Genomic DNA, 17,732 nt, shown 5'->3' with positions numbered 1-17,732 from the left:
TTACTCCCATTTCCTTCAACCTGATACATACAAGAGATACATCGATTAAAAGGTAACATTATATTTCATTAGTTACATGTACATCTTTTACCCACCGGTTATTGTTTATCCGTCCAATTTCAAAGCTAACACCACAGCCAATCACGCCTCGTCGCAAAAGGACTTTTGTCCTATCTGTTTATGTTGAAATCTCGCGAGATCTTGTGTGCTGGAGATGACAGCCATCTTCAAAACTTTGTTGAAAACTGGATTGAAAAGATTGTGGACGGATATATTTAGTGACCTGTGGTAAGTAAGTAAAATATGTATGTAAGCTGATAAAATAGTGTCTTACCTTTTTAATCGATGTATACATTGTATGTGCCAGATTGAAGGAAATAAGAGGAAATGTTGTTCAAACGCCAAACTTAGGATAGGTCGGAAAACAAATTGTTCGTTTTTGTGTTGGTCGAGTTCTGATGCTTAATCGCCACAATGCAGTTTTGAAGGCGATATTAACATCAGAACCCTTCGGATTAGGTTGAAGTTTGTATTTAGGTTGTGCTATCAGGAGCGGAGCCATGTAAAATCTATTTATTTAACACTACATGTATCATAGCAGATGGTGCATATTGTTGAACGTTTGGCACGAGTAAAGATAAAAACAAAAATCTGCTATATACCTTAATTATGACAAAGCATGAGATTTTCTTTATATTACATTTTGAATGAGGCCTTCAAATGCTTTTATCAATTGTTTTCTTTACCTGTTTACTAGAAGTAGTTAGGCCAATCCGACCGAGTCAGTCGATCATTTCTAAATATTATTACGCTACAAAATATAGTTCCACATGTAAAAACTCCATTTCGTGTTTTTCAATTCCTCAAACACAATATTTTATCTAATGTTAATGTAAACAGTGTATTTGGATAGTCCGTCTAGTATTACTACGCATATACCAAAGCGACTGATTGAAAGTATTGACTGCCAAACCTTATATTTTCATTTCACTTCATTTAAAAGTGCTTATAGCTGTACTTTTTTACGGTGAGTTTATTATACTTCCGGAAATGTTTAATTATAGCTAAAATCGAGCTCATACCATAAAAATACTCTATCTATATAATGTTTACAGGCTTGGGTTTTCTCGGTTGATATGTGTAAATGTTGTTACACGTAGATAGCCGAATTGAGTCATGCGGGTGCAATATTCTGCTTATATCTATATCTTGTAGACATACCGAATGGTAATGTTATTGTTTTGTACTGGTTAAGATTGTTTACAAAACACGAATGGAAACACTTTTCAAAATTAAGGAAAAGTCTTTCCATTACCTGATAATATTAGATTTTACCTTCATCTCAACGTACCTAATATTCAGACATAAATGCTAACTCCAGTGAACTTTTTTTTTCAACGAAAGGCTATCACCGCGTCGGAACTGGTGAGCTCACTTTAGCGCGAAATTCATGAAATAAATTTCGTTAGATAAGACCAATGTTTTGTTTTTCCACCAGTACCTGGTTTGTTTTTCAGCTGAGAAATGACAAATACATACATGAGATACACGAGCTTGATCGTATAAAGGTTCACCTATCTTGATATGAAGACATGTGGACATACGAAGGTATCTAATTAATAAGAATCTCAACAACTCGCCATACGGATTTCTTTCTTACTTACAAATACGTGTAAGGTTTATCGACACGTTAACACATGTTGTAGGATATGAATAGGCAAATTAATTCTATGTTCAATATTAGCACCCGCTTCATCAATAAGCAAGAGAGGAAACAAACCCTCATGGTTCATGTTTACACTTCTGGCAAATATCTATAACTAATATACTTCGATAACGTATGGCTCACGGCCTTACCATGTTTTACGTTTTTCCTAACATTTCGACCATATATCTGTGTTTTTCCTGGATAAAACGAACTATCTTCTTCCTCTTTAATCATTAATGTGCATGCACAATCCAAACCAGTAAATCAGTCATGAAATCTAAATGTAGATCATTAAATGTTTTGATGTATAGGCGATAAGAATAGAATTAAATTATCCCATCGTTTGCATAAATCACGTTTTTATGGTGGCCTATTTCTGCCATCGTGTTATTTTAGGTCGCGTTACGGTAACACGAGATAATTATGTCGACAAGTCGTGTTTTTATGACGACCTGTCGCGATAACTCATCACGACCGGTCAAGTAAGGTTATCGCGGATCTCGACTTAAAATGAACGTTTGCCAAGGTATGCCATCTACTTAACGTTGATGAGATAAGTTATAAATGGACACCCAGCCGTTTCGGAACGACTTGGGCTTTACACTGATATCATTACGTATGACTGACAGGGAACAGTTGCTCTGACCTAAAGTACAAATGTAATGAACTTCAAATGTGTGGGTTTTTTTATCCTGTAATATTCAAACAATGATATCAACTTGTAATTATTCATTCAGACTAATAACTTATTTACCAAGTGCTGTATCAGCTAAGGCACAGTCGCTACCGTTACCAAACGGGAAAGGCACGAACCAAAGTCATTAAGATGTGTTTATCTATGAAATATTTTATCCCTCGACTATAGTACCTCTTCCTATATTTCTATATAGATGACAAAGGGCCTTGCCAAACCCCTGTGACAGTAACAAATGGTTTGGGCTGAAGCGGTCATACTCTAGATATGTTGACAATATAGCAATTAAACTGGGCTTATTTATTAAAGCCATACATAAAAAAACTCCGTTTCCCCTGTGCATGGATATTTGTCTCCCACCCCCTCCACTTTGACACCCAAATCCACCTTATCCCGTTCACGAGTTCTCCCTGACACTCATTAAAAATCGCCCTTATCTAACATCCGATATATACACATGTATACATAGGAAATTATAAAATTGGAAATTTGAAACACTTTTGATCAGTAAAGCATGAGAACTTTAATATTGGTTTTGAAGATAATTATAAACGTTTCCAAATGGTTTTGGCTATATCGTGTACTGGCCATAATTGAATAGACTACTATTAAAATATGTATGATGTCATAATTGACAACCAAGCTGTTATTCAGGAAGTTATATCTTATTACCAAAACTATTGTTGTACAAAGCATCTGAAGATTGAAGAAAATTACTTCCGATTGTATTACATGTATACAATGTATGTGGACCGTGGGTTGGAAATGTGCCAAAACTATGTGCTTTTTTATGTCTCTGAATTGTCCTAAAACCTTAAAAATATTATTTGACACCCTACTGAAAATTACGATCACGCAAAAATTAAATTCAACTGCGATAGCCACCATTTTGCCGCTCGGATCCAATTGGTTGAGCGCAAGATTTGTAATCAGGCGCCCTGTGCTCGACCCGTCGATACAAAATGGTTACGTAGAACTGTTATTTTTTTCACAATATTAGAAGTCTGAAAAATCCGCACAACTTGCTAATAGTTTCGTATTACATGGAAGTAAATGTATATCTTTGTTATTATCTTACAGAAAGATGAACGGAAATCACTGTAATGGAGCTCGTTGGAGCTACATTGACCACACTCCTTAGGCTCCGAGGATAGGATACTGTTAAAAATGTCATAGTATGAAACTCTTATCTCATGGATATAATGTCAATCAAGTTTGAATGATTTCCAGTAGAAAAGAAACTAAATATAACCAAAAGTATCATTTCCCTATATAAACTTTGCTCCCTCCCCTGGGGCAAATGTGGAGTCTGGGGGTCATGAAATTCACAATTTTGATAAAGCACCTCAAGACCCTTCCATTTATGAAGAGTATTTGATTCCAGCATATCTGGATCTGGAGAAGATTTTTTTTTTAATTTTAGCCCATTTGATCCCTTTTAGCCCCGCCCCTCAGAGCCCCTGGGGTGAGAACCTTATAACTAATAATTCTGGTGCATATTTCACCAAAGAAATTCCTGCAAAATTTCATTGAAATTAGATCAGCGGTTTTTGAGAAGAAGTTGAAAATGTCAATTATTTACAGAAGCACGACGGACGACGACTTTGTCAAAAATGACAAATGACGGCGGATGAAAACAGATGAGAAATGGTCACCTACGTTTACTCAGGTGAACTAAAAAGAGTTGCACAATATTAGTTATATAAACAGAGAAGAAAATAAATGTACCTCTATATTTGGATATGGTGGTAATAGGCAAGATGAATATTTTATTGTGTCAGTTAAGAAATGGTGCCAACCAACTTAACTAGATTTTCCTTATTGTATCTGTGGATGTCAAAAAGAAATTTCTCCCATATCTTCTTTGAATGCCCATTATATACTGATGAAAGGCAAAAGTTTATACACAGAATGAGTATTTGTTGGAGTGCATGAGTTTATCAATGCTACCAGAAGGTTAAAGATTTTAAAATGTTATTCATGTAATTTATTTTATTTTGATATTCATCCATTACAATATAATAGTGTTACTATATAACATAATTTGTAAAATAATCATATACGTGCTCCTGAGTGGGTTGACCAATGGGCGACTAATGCCTATATGGACGCTTCAGGGTCATAACACTCATCCAATTGTACATGCAGGATTATATCGCAAATTATTCATATCATTGTAATGAGAGATGATTTATTTTTCTAAATCACTATTCATTTTTTTGTTTTTGTGTCTTTGTTGGGTTTTTTTACAGGGCGTATTAGGCTCATTCCTTTAACGCAAAATTGTGCCGATTATTAGGGCACATCTGGGAAACAAAGTCGTGGCGCCCAGGGAAGGCTCGATGATATGGAAAAATCGATCAAGAGAACAATGCTCAGTTTTCCTCATTAAGTAATAATCACAGAAGATAGATCCGGTAACCGGTTCAAATTTTCGGAAATTATACAAATCAAATTTAAATTTAACAAATCATTTCTAAATCATAATATTGGATTTGAAAACGACCATAACTGTAATTACTTCAGCAGATATAATATTAAATTGTAAAAACAAAATTGCGGTATCAAGATAATTATGTGGTGGCCGCAATATATTTTCGCATGGCATAAAAAACATACTCTAATGTGAGCCTAATACGATTCCGTAGTTTTTGATATGTCTTTAATCAATTCATATATGTATGTATTTCGTATTATATATACGTGTGTAAAGCCCGAGACGTTCCGAAACAGCTGGGTGTATATTTATAACGTAAGTAGATGGCATATCTGGGCAAAAACACTTTTTAGGTCGAGATCCGCGATAACCTAACTTGACCGGTCGTGATAACTTATCGCGACAGGTCGTCATAATAATACGACTTGCCGTGTTAATAACACGACTTGTCGACATAATTATCTCGACAAGTCGTGTTACCGTAACGCGACCTAAAATAACACGATGGCAGAAATATGCCACCATACGTTATACATTTTAGTCTCAAACATAATTAAAACAATTTCCTGATATAAGATATGTCATCCAATACTAACATATTTTTAGACACTTCAATTACTTGGACTTCAATACAATTGGATATGAACAAAAGTCGTTAAGATTCGTAACAATTGATCATTTGAAATTCTCTTTAAATCAGATATTAAATCATTTTAAATGTCAGGATAATAGCTTTAATTTATTAGACAAAAATATGTAAATGCATATCTGATATTTTTTTCTTCTCAAATACACTTGACGTAAAAAGGAAACAACATGTACATTTTACAATTGCGATTATGTCAAATTAAGGAAGAATGTCCTTAAAGTATAACGTGGTTACAGAGATAATCGTTCTTAAGTTCAGAAACTTTAACTACTAGTCCGATTTCATTTTTTTTTCTCATTTCAACAAAATATGGAAATTTGAACATTTTTGCAAAACAATGGAGAGATAAATGAATAAATAAGAAGCACATTGCCTGGAACGAAATAATAAAACCCTCAATACAGTGATAGATTATCGTGAATATTAGATTAAGGGAGAATAAAGGATGATCTTAAAGTGCAAAACAATAATCGTGGTTTTACTTTGAATCCAGTAAAAGGGATTTGATCCTATCTATACAGTTTATCACTTTGCTCTGTCGTTTTCCTGGTGTCATCCCCTAGCTATTTCTAATATGTATGAGTGCCAACGGGAGAAATAGCTCATAAAGGCTGTATTCCAAAGTAGGTATTTTTTTTTATATTTTTTTTTTATTTTTGAAGGCATTTAATATACATTTATACATAAAAGACACTTTCATTCCTACTGACTCATCTCATTCATATTCGGTGACAGTATTATCCTCATCATTCTCCTCAGCTTCATATACATGTATCATCATCAGTCAACTCACATTCATACATCATCTATTCTAGCATAAATATAATCATATCATCAAAATAAATCACCATCCTCATTTATGTCATCATCATTGTTTTACAACAATCTATTGCACATCTACACACCCTTTCACATACATACAGACCCTTGTACGTTCGCTGTTCCGTCTTAAACGCTAACGCTACGGAAGTGCTACGGAAATGCTACGGTAATGCTACGGCGATCGCGTATGTGTTGTCTCTGTGTGCCCGAACTTTATTGTTTTGTTTTTATGTATTTATCTACATTTTCACTGCATTTATTCACTGGATTTGTACTGATAAACCATAAGGTTTCAGTAATAAACTAATTGAATTGAAAAAACTTGTATCAAAGTGTAAATTTAGGTACAGGTAAAAAGATCAAGAATTCTGAACACAGATTGACTAGGCTATGAATAGACCCTCTATAGGGCTAATTGTAAAAAGGAGAAACTGACCAGGTGTGGTGATGACTTACACACCTGAGCCCGATGACACCTAATCAAGTGTATATCCATGGCCATAAGGTGAAGTTGATGGTGGTTTGGAGGGGGATTAGTACCCATGGCAACGAGTTAGGGGGACAATTAAGTCAGGTACATGTATATGTCTGTCAAGTCTATATATAACAATCACTGGTACATATCACTGGTGTGTAAGCATTGACGATTTGTTTAAAAGTCTGATGTCGGATCAGAGGAGGAAGCTTTGGCTGGGGAGGGATAAAAACTAAAAACAAGACATCAATAATTATATACAATGTACTTAAGAATATACAATGTACATGTGCAATCAGATACGTGTATATCACACGTCTGCAATGGAACGGACTCTGTGTGTTTACGTGATAATGGATAACACTCTGAAAATCTTTATTAATGGACTTGTTTTGTGATCTAACCTTCAGCTTAGTGACAATCAGTTAACCTTTTCACCCTAGGAGAAGTGAGGAGTGTACGAGATTTAAGGTACTGAAATTAACGTATAATTAGTGCACAACTGTTTTTTAAAACTTATTATCACAAAGGACATAACCCGGTAATACATTGTTTCAATATATAAGGACTTCAACAGTGTATAGTGAAGAATCTACTTTTGAAATTAATTTTGATGCTGTTTGCGATCATTTTAATCATTTACATGCTTCAATTACAACACATCAGTTTGTGTCAGAGGCCTAATAATAGCTGACTCAGGTGTACATGTACTTCATGTAAATATTTTGTCAGACAAAATATTAATATTTAAAATTTGTATTGTATGTTAATTAACTAAAGTTTCTTTTACATTGTTATTCTAAACTTAAAGGTGTCTTTTACAGTACATGTCATCTATATGATAATATACATTGCATGTTCTGTCGACAAATCTTGAGACATGAACATGTCCAGACTACATGTACATTACATTGAAGCCAAACATCTAGGAAAGCCCTGTTGCCAATGGCCAACTGGGCGCAATATGCAACCCCACAGCCTTGAGGACATGCATCATATCACACCTTACCTGTAAGATGCTGACCAGTCTAGCTCTTTTGTGTCTGGCACATGGGTGTTTTGAGGTATAAAGGTAGAGTATTTTGTTGGCCAAGTGAGACTATGTGTGAAAGGTTGAACAATAGGAGATAATTACAGGTAAGACTATAGACTGCTTCATAAAACCTCAAACTTTAATGAGTATATCATCGTGGTCTATTTCTATTGAGTCATTTCTTATTTATTTTAATTTCAACAGACCAAAAGGTCCAATTACAGAATTGATAACAAATTAATAAAATATACCATAAGATAAAATAAAATGGATAGTAAGAACAAATACGGCATATAAAGAGCATACAAGTGTTGAATAGAATTGATTGACATCCTAAATATATATAATCAAGACAATCATGTTATGAACAATAAAAAATCTAATTCTAAAAACAAATCTCCATGTCCAACTTAAATCTTTCAAGACGCTAAAAAACTGTCAGAAACATGCCCAGGGTAGTTAATTTGGACACTACATTTTCTTACATTAATCCGGCATGTACAGGGACACAACAGAGTTGAGCTACTCAATCTTAAAAACCGATGAATTAACGTCTACATTCTAGACTAGCAAAATTGAATTGTGTACACATTTGCAAGTAAGATATACCATTATAGTTTAATTTTGATTTAATCAGAGACGTGTATATCACGTAACAATAATGTTTGTAAATTGCCTGCAAGTACGTTTTAAAAACCCAAACATTGACATGGCCTTACCAACCACTTATTAAACATGCAATGGAAAGGAAAAATTTTGAATGAGCCGTACACCTAAGTCTTTACCATGTGTTTCCTTCTTAAGAGATTCACACGGCAAAAAGGAAAGTTTTGGAAAAACGTACAACAGAAGGTAAATAATTTAAAATGTGTAGTTTCTGGCCTGACATTACATTGTACATATAGACATTTTTTTAAGAATAACACCCACTGCTAGTTTGATATAATCAGATACTTATATCAATTAGTATATAGGTCTCTGATATAATTTTATAAGAACTGGTACGAACGGAATAGATTTAATTTGGTTTCTTTTCGTATTTTTTTTATTTTTTAATGAAATAAATAAATACGTACACACAGATTTAAGTAACAGCGATTAAAGACAATTGTACTTGTTAATACATCTATCATCAAAATTGCAATTTAAACTTGAAATTGGATATGAAGCTAGGTTTCATCATATATCTCGATTAAATAAAATTGGGTATAGTTTAAGTATTTACCGCAAACATCTACGATTTATTATGATAAGTAGTCTACATAAATTCATTTAAATCTTTATCACATAAGTCATATTCAACTTGTCATTTTCATATTTTCTTTCATGTGTTTTTTTTACAAAATAACAATTTTAGAAAAGACACCAAAGGAAATTTTTTTTGTGCATACCAATAATTATAAATTCTATCAAACTAGCAGCGGATGTGTTTCTTAATGAAGTAAAGCAACGCTGCCACGAAGAAAAGTTTTTGTTATTCCAACTTTGACGATGTATTCGGCGAACTCCGCGATAGAGACTTTGATGATGATGTTAGTGTGATGATTAAAAAAATATCTGTATAATATCATTCCTGAAACTACGCGATTCAAATGATTCACCCTCTCTTTTTCATTTTTTCAAAACTTTCCTTTTTGCCGAAGGTGGCAAATTTTGTAAAGCAGCACGTTATTCAAGACTGTGAACTCCTATCCGATATTGACAGAGTCTACGACTGGTGTAAAACTTAAAAATGTACGTTTAATATAAAGAAATATTATTATATAACGTTTAGCAACAAAAGATATACAACTGAGTATCCCGACAGCTTGGGTGAGGAATCTCTAAAGAAATAAACGCATGCTAAAGACTTGGGTGTATGGCTCACTCCGAATCTTAACTTTTTATTACATGTTATATAAGTGGTTGATAAGGTCATGCCAATCTACATATTTGGATTTTCAAAATGTTATTCGCTCTCTGTACATTAGTGCAGTCAGTCAGATTACTGCTCTGAAATATGGTCACCATATCAAGCAACACTCGTACACCAGATTGAAGTTGTACAGTTTTGTTTTAGTTTTTTTTTTAATTTCTGTGTTTTAAATCAAAATTAAACGATAATAGTCTATATTACATGTAAATTTGTACACAATTCAACCTACTTAGTCTGGTATGTAGGCATTAATACATATATTTTTATTCAAATCTGTACATAGCCTGCTTGATCGAACTTTTACAGGATAATTTAACTTTTTACTTCCACATCTTTTTTGACTAGGTCGAGAAGCTCAACCCTGCGTTATCCCTGTAAATGCTGGATTATTGTAAGAAATTGTAATGTTCTTAAAAGAGCCCTAATTAATTTTAACTACCTTCGTCATGTTTTCAGAATTAGGTCTCATTTTTACTGTTCATAACAAGACTTACTTGATTGTCTGGATGATTTCTACCGTATTTGCTTTTATATACATGTAATTTATTTACTCTTGTTATACTTTATCAGAGACATATACATGTATATATAGTGATACATACATCTCTGATTTTATCAGTTTGTTATCAATTCTGTGATTAGACCTTTGGGTTTTAAAATTGAATTAAATAATGAATAACTCCATAGATCACGATGACATTCTCATTAAAGTTGGACGTTTAATGAAGCAGTCTATCGCCTTACCTGTAGGCCATAATTATTTCTTATTGTTCTACCTTTCACACCTAGTGTCACTGGCTGATTCCCTGCACGCCTACATTTTGAAATAACACCCTACTGAGTATGTTTGTACAATAATTATAGTCTGTTCTGGTGAAGTCACTTAAGTCACCTGTATTTTACCTGCGTGTGTTACCTGTAGTTTTTGTAGTATTTCTCATCAAAATCAAATTCAATGAATAAATCCTGGACAAAAATATAATATTTTAGAATTACCTATACGCACATGATATTTGTCAATACTTATCTAAACAAATGAGAAGTTATCAAATTAATAAATATCAATAATTATCAAATTAATATTAATTAATATTCATCAATACTTCTTTAATTATCAATTTCATCAAACCTAAAAGTAAATCAAATACATTGGTTTGTTCTTAATTACAAGTTATACTCAAACGGCTCTCTTTTTCTCATTTGAACACCTCTCTGATGTCACAAAGACTGAAGATAATGATGTTGATAGGTAAAAATCGCTCACTTTACTGATCGAGATCAGTTAAAACGATGAACTGTGATGTAGCCCTAGCTTCGGGATGACATAACACTTGAAGATGAATACCGGAACTACATGTATGTATCTATATAAACTTCAAAATTATCATCAGTTTGCACTCCTCACCATCTTCCCGTGGACCAACATCAAGGGATGCTTTTCCATTTCACCCAATACAACGACGGCACTAGGAGACTGGTTCGTCCCGCAGCTGTATTGCCACTTGTACCACAACACCAATGGAAAGACGTAAGGTTCCGAGCACAAAAGGATAGAGGGAGACAGAACCGTTTGAAACCACTACGACAACGACCAAGGACGACCAACCACTTAGGAGCCTGGCACAGGAAATTCAAAAAGATTGTACACCATGCATACACATCCCAACATCTTCACCTTTATAAGGACATTAAAGGACATACAGGCTACTTATGAGATAACTAGAATTCAACGTCGCGCTGAAGGTACAGAAACATCGACACTCGCCTTGTCCTTAAACAGACACTGGATAACCAAACTATTGATATCATATCTTACGCCGATGCAGCCTCCGAAATTCTCCATTTAAGTAAAATGTGTGTAGTGATGTAACATATGGACATTGCTTTCAACAATATGCGATTTTCAGACACGTCGCCTCTCAGCAAGTAAATTATGTCATTGGTACAATGTGTTTTGTATCTAAATCTTAATGTATTTTATTACACTGTGAAAATATATTTGTTAATTTGTTCCAACTGTGTACATGTACATGTATATTCACATGCCTGTTACAGTTTTCGGTGTCTATTTGTGGATTTTAATTTTGTCCGTCCTGTAACTTTACATTATGTTTCTAATGGTGTTATTCCTATCAAAATATGTTATAGCATGAAAAAAACATGTAACATTATAAGATTATAATAGTGATATTCCAAAATATATTAGCATATATGTACATGTACATTTCAAGTGCTCAATACATTATTAAGATTATCATAGTGTTGTTTTCAAAATAAGATATAAAGATATATTAACTTGCAGAATTCTAATGCTCTTATAACTTATATATCAATGTGATTAATATTATACTATACATTTCACAATTCTATTTAAATAAATTGTTGAAATGTATATGCTAGTGTCTTGGTTTTCTTTAGTTGTCAACTGATTTCTACAGGTAAAATACAGGTAAAATATTTCACGTAAATACAGACAGTATGAAACAGACTATAATTACGCTTCCTTTGATGTCTCTGTCTACTGTTCTAAATATGTAGGCGTTCGGGGAACACACCGTGTCACTTGGTCCACAAAATACCTTACCTTTAGTTTACCTGTATACAACGCTGTGTTGTTTGTATCCTTGCTGACAATTAAGTCTAACTACCCTAGTTTACCTGTGTGATACTGTCTGGCCCATTTGTACCCTATACATGTAGCCTGGCCAGTGCATATTACATGTAACTGTTTTAAAGGTTAGACTATAGCAGAGTAAAGGTAATATTGTTTATTTGACATGATCTTCATCTTTGTCTCCATCGTAATGCGTCGACTACTACTAGGATCCGCCTTTTTTTATTACCCTAAGATCGATGGACCATGTCACTTGACTTGTTTTTTGTGAGAGTGTTATTTTTTCTATACAAAGATACAGACAGATTTATAGCCGTATATATTTAATTCTCACCTCCTTATCAAATTATTTGCTATCGCTACATTTATTTTTGGACGTTCGGTAAGTATATTTAACTTAATTTCGGTTCGATAAAAAATAAACTCCGCAAAATTTTTTACCGAACGGTTATGAGACGGTCTGCGAGTGAAAATAGGTAAACGCAAATGCTTCGGTGAGTGGACGCAAACGGTACGGAAATGCTACGGAAATGGTACGGTAATGCTACGGTAATGGTACGGTAATAGTACGGAAACGCTACGCTTAAATCGGAACTGCGAACGTACACGGGTCTATATGGGGCGCCGTTTTACTATTTATTCCCATTTGGTGATATCACCTATTCAATCAGTGATATCACCTATTCGAATAGGTGATATCACCAATTCCTTTTTTCAAATACGTGATATCACCTATTCGAATAGGTAATATCACCAATTCGAATAGGTGATATCATTTAATGAAACGAATAGGTGATATCACCAATTCGAATAGGTGATATCACTTAAAAATATTCTTAAGTGATATCACCTATTCGAATTGGTGATATCACCTATTCGTTTCATTGAGTGATATCACCTATTCGAATGAGTGATATCGCCTATTCGAATTGGTGATATCACCTATTCATTTCATTGAGTGATATCACCTATTCGAATGAGTGATATCACCTATTCGTTTCATTAAGTGATATCACCTATTCGTTTCATTAAGTGATATCACCTATTCGAATGGGTGATATCACTAAATGAAACGAATAGGTGATATCACTTATCCGAATAGGTGATATCACTCATTCGAATAGGTGATATCACTCATTCGAATAGGTGATATCACCAAATGGGAATAAATAGTAAAACGGCGCCCCATAGGTCTGTACATACGTACGTACGTACGAAAAGAATAGGATGGCTACAGGTACTTTAAATTATTTTATTTGAAAAATTGACAAAAATTAAACATGACGACCTTGTCAGGGACTGGTGCTCTGAAAATTATAATGTCAGTGATAAACAAGAACAATCTTATTATTATACAATCTTATTTTTACCAAGGGCATATAAATAATGGATTATCCATTATCTCTGATTTTACATACATTATATCATTCTAAGATTTGCATTAATTTGCCCCACTTCTTCCACTCATTTGCAAACATGTCTCTTGCCCTCTCCCCTTTACTACAAGAAATATATTTCTGAACTTTGTAATGATCAAATAAATAGTAAATCAGAGCATTGATAGTCAGGGTCTTGTGAAGGCATCTCATTCTGAAGAGATATTGTTTAATTAGCAAAATTATTTGATTGTCAGCCTTGTATAGTACAGAATTGTTATCACTGAACTTACCAAAAAGCAATGTCTGTTTATTTAATGTAAAATGTATGAATAGGGCTTCCAACAATAGATCAAGACTCTGAATAAGATTTTGGACTTGATCACATTTCCAAAATAGATGTTCAATGGTTTCCCTCTCAGAGTTGCACAAATTACAGAGAGGACTATCTACTAGCTTGGCTTTAAAAAGAAATGAGTTTGTGGTTAAGAAATGATGTGAGATTCTAAATTGAAGCCATTGTAGTTTCGAATTTTTAGTACTTTGAAAAGGCCGTACATATATATTTAGCCAATCTTTATCATTGAAATTAAAAACTTCACCCCACTTTTCCCTTCCCTTGGCTGTTAAAGTTTTTTTACTGTTTAACAGCTCATAGAATAATTTAGAACCTTTGGTCTTTTTTAAGAAGATAGCAATGTTGACAGGTAGAACTGGGCGTGCCATGTTGTACTCTTCATTTTGATAGTCTTGTAAACATCTCCTAATTGTTGTAACTAATCCATTATATTTTAAGAAATCAGTATTAATATTATATTTGTTTATAAATTCATCATACAAAAATAATGTTTTTGTACTATAATCTTTGAAAAAGTCTCCTATTAAATAAACACCGTTTGCATACCACTGTCGATAGAATACAGATTTACCACTGATAGTTATACTACTGTTGTACCATACAGGTGTTTGTAAGAGTGACTTCCCTTTAATTACTTTCATATTATTGGAGCTATCTAATCTATACCAAGCCCTAAGAACATTTCTCCAGAAGATATTATTACAGTTTTCTTCACATAATTTAATATAATTACCACCAATATTTAGCAGTCTATCCAACTTAACTAATTTCACCAAAAAGACTTTCCAACGGCTTGGAGACTGATACAATCTCTTAATCCAACTTACTTTTAGAGCATCAACACAATTATTAATATTGATCATTTTTAAACCACCATGAGCATAATCTTGTACAATAACATCTCTTTTAACTTTATGAACCTTACTGTGCCATACAAATTCATATAAAATAGAGTTTATTACCTTGAGTGTTTTTTCATCTGGATTTGGAAGGGAAATAAATAAGTGATTAAACTGTGAAATCATTAATGATTTAATCAAATGAACTTTCCCATTTGGAGTTAGATTTCTCCTACTCCATGTTTTAATCAGACTTTTTAATTTTACTATTTTCTTGTAAAAATTCATCTTAATCATTTCATGTAAATTGACACTAAAATCAATTCCTAATAAACAAAATTTATCTTTCCCCCATTTTAGATTAAGCTCTGGTAAAAATGTGTCTTGACTATGCTTTTTACTCCCAATCCAAACAACTTCTGTTTTATCAATATTGATCTTTAGACCAGAAATATTTGCAAATGTGTGTAGTTCATTTATCGACTCTCGCAAGGATTGTTCAGTGCCATCTAGTGTCAGGTAAGTATCATCTGCATACTGAGATAAAAGAACATGTATGTTATCTACTTCAATACCCTTTATTTTTGTGTTATTTCTAAATCGAATTGCAAGAGTTTCTGCACATAAAATAAAAATGTATGGCGCTATTGGGTCACCTTGTCTACATCCCCTTTTTATATCAAAAAATGAAGAAAGATTCCCCCCTTGATTTACAGATGTCCCTATGTTACTATGAAACAGTTTTACCCAGTTAGTTATATCATTCCCAAAGCCAAAAAACCCTAATACCTTTTCAATAAATTTCCAGGATTCCGAGTCAAACGCTTTTTCAAAATCTACAATTAGAACCATACCAGGAATATTATTATCTTCTGTAAACTGCATAACATCATATAAAAGTCTTGTGTTTTCACCTATATATCTTCCGGCAAGAAATCCTGTCTGATCTTTACTAATAATTTTATCAAGTACAGATTTTATTCTATTTGCTATTGCCCCTGATGCTATTTTATAAACAATATTCAATAATGTTATAGGCCTCCAGTTCTTAATAAACTGACGAGGTTTGTCTTTTTTAGGAATGCAAGTGAGTATACCATGACGTTGTGTAACTGATAATTCCCCTTTAATGTACCCATAATTTATAGATCGAACAACAAAATGACAAAGCTCATTCCAAAAATGTTTAAAAAATTCTGCTGTATAGCCATCGGACCCTGGACTTTTATTACTTTCCATATTTGTTAATGTTTTAGTAGCTTCTTCAATAGATATCAACCCTTCTAATTTACTGGAGTCAAGGTTATTAAGTTTTGGAATATTTTCAAAATCAAGAAAGGTTTCAATATTAACATCTACAAAATTGTCATTATAATCATACAGGTTTTCATAAAAACACTTAATTTCATTTTAGATATTTTCTTGCTTTGTGACCCAACTACCATCATCAAGTTGTATTTTTGGAATAATTTTTGATGTGAAATTCCTACTTTCCATGCTAAAAAAATCATGCCCTGGATCTTATTATGCTTCCTTGAATCTTTTTAAATCTAATTTCCTCCAACTCTTTCTTCTTGCTATCTATATCAGCTATATTAATAACATCTTGCTTTTCCGCTTCTTCTATAGACTTTTTGAGCCTATTTTCTTTAATGTTTTGAACTTTCTTTTTATAAGCTGCATGCGGTATCGTTTTGCCTCTTATATTCATTAATAAAACTTCAAGAAATAATTGATCATCTATATTAAACTGTAATTCTGAGTCCAGTATATTATTGATATTGACTGTATTATAATCTGGTAGACAATATTGCATTTTTGTTTCTTTACCTTTACCTTTTTTAAACTCATGAAATTTTACTGTTATTTTTGGAAAGGAGTGATCCGAACGATATCCTGTTTCTATAGTTGAATCATTTACAGTACACAAGTTAATACATTTTCAGAAATTAGAAAAAAATCCAATCTCGATTGTTTAAGTGGGTTTGATTTTCTCCATGTGTACCTTACTAGATCTGGGTGAAACTCTCTAAAAATATCAACTAGTCTATCATTATCAATGACCTCTAAAACTCTGTCCCTGGCTTTTGCATTATTTATATGTTTGTAACTTTTATCATAATCGATATCAGGGTTGATTACAAGATTAAAATCCCCGCAAATAATTACTTTATCGTTCCCAAAGCTGTCTATAGTTTCAGCAACATTGTTATAAAATCAGGTTCATCTGAATTTGGGCCATATAGTGTAATTAATGTTATATTTATGTCTTTCAGTTCAATATCACTAGCTAAAAAATTACCTGTCAAATCTTTTTTCTCTTTCTTAACTTTAAATTCAAAAGTATTGTTAAATAAGGTTGCAACGCCCCTCGCATTTGATTTAAAAGAATTAAAATAGCATTGATATCCCCATTCATTACGAATAATGTTTTCATTTTCCTTAATAAAATGAGTATCTTGTAAACAAAATACCCTATTTGTTCTCTCTTAAATAAGAAAAAAATGTCTTTTCTTTTAATACGATCACCCAGCCCCTGACAGTTGGCCGATCAAATATTTATATCATCCATAGTCAACAATACATGTGTGTGTCAAAAATAAGTTGTAATTGTACCCACCAGTGGGATAAAGGAAAGAAAAGAGAAGAGAGGAGATTTCACTTATGGTCAAGATTAATGGTGACACACAACATCACGCGCTACACGAACGACACTCTTCTATTGGTTGTACAACAGTGGTTCGCCACAAATGATAAGATCTATGAGATATGGGACGCATATATAGGGATGTGCATATGTGCGACCCATATC

The 17,732-nt window shown here is 33.1% G+C and overlaps 1 protein-coding gene across 1 annotated transcript in view; it reads right to left on the bottom strand.

Annotated features, from left to right (window-relative positions):
• Positions 1-5,903: 5,903 nt before the first annotated feature.
• Positions 5,904-17,732, bottom strand: part of LOC117327294 (organic cation transporter protein-like) — a 28,877-nt gene continuing 17,048 nt past the window's right edge. Inside the window, exon 11 of the mRNA XM_033884220.1 lies at positions 5,904-6,117. The gene's annotated coding sequence lies outside the window, so the exon portion shown is untranslated. The remainder of the gene's footprint in view (positions 6,118-17,732) is intronic.

This window comes from Pecten maximus, chromosome 5 (genome assembly GCF_902652985.1).
Source record: "Pecten maximus chromosome 5, xPecMax1.1, whole genome shotgun sequence".
Lineage (NCBI taxonomy): Eukaryota > Metazoa > Mollusca > Bivalvia > Pectinida > Pectinidae > Pecten > Pecten maximus.
This window is presented reverse-complemented; position numbering and strand designations above follow the sequence as displayed.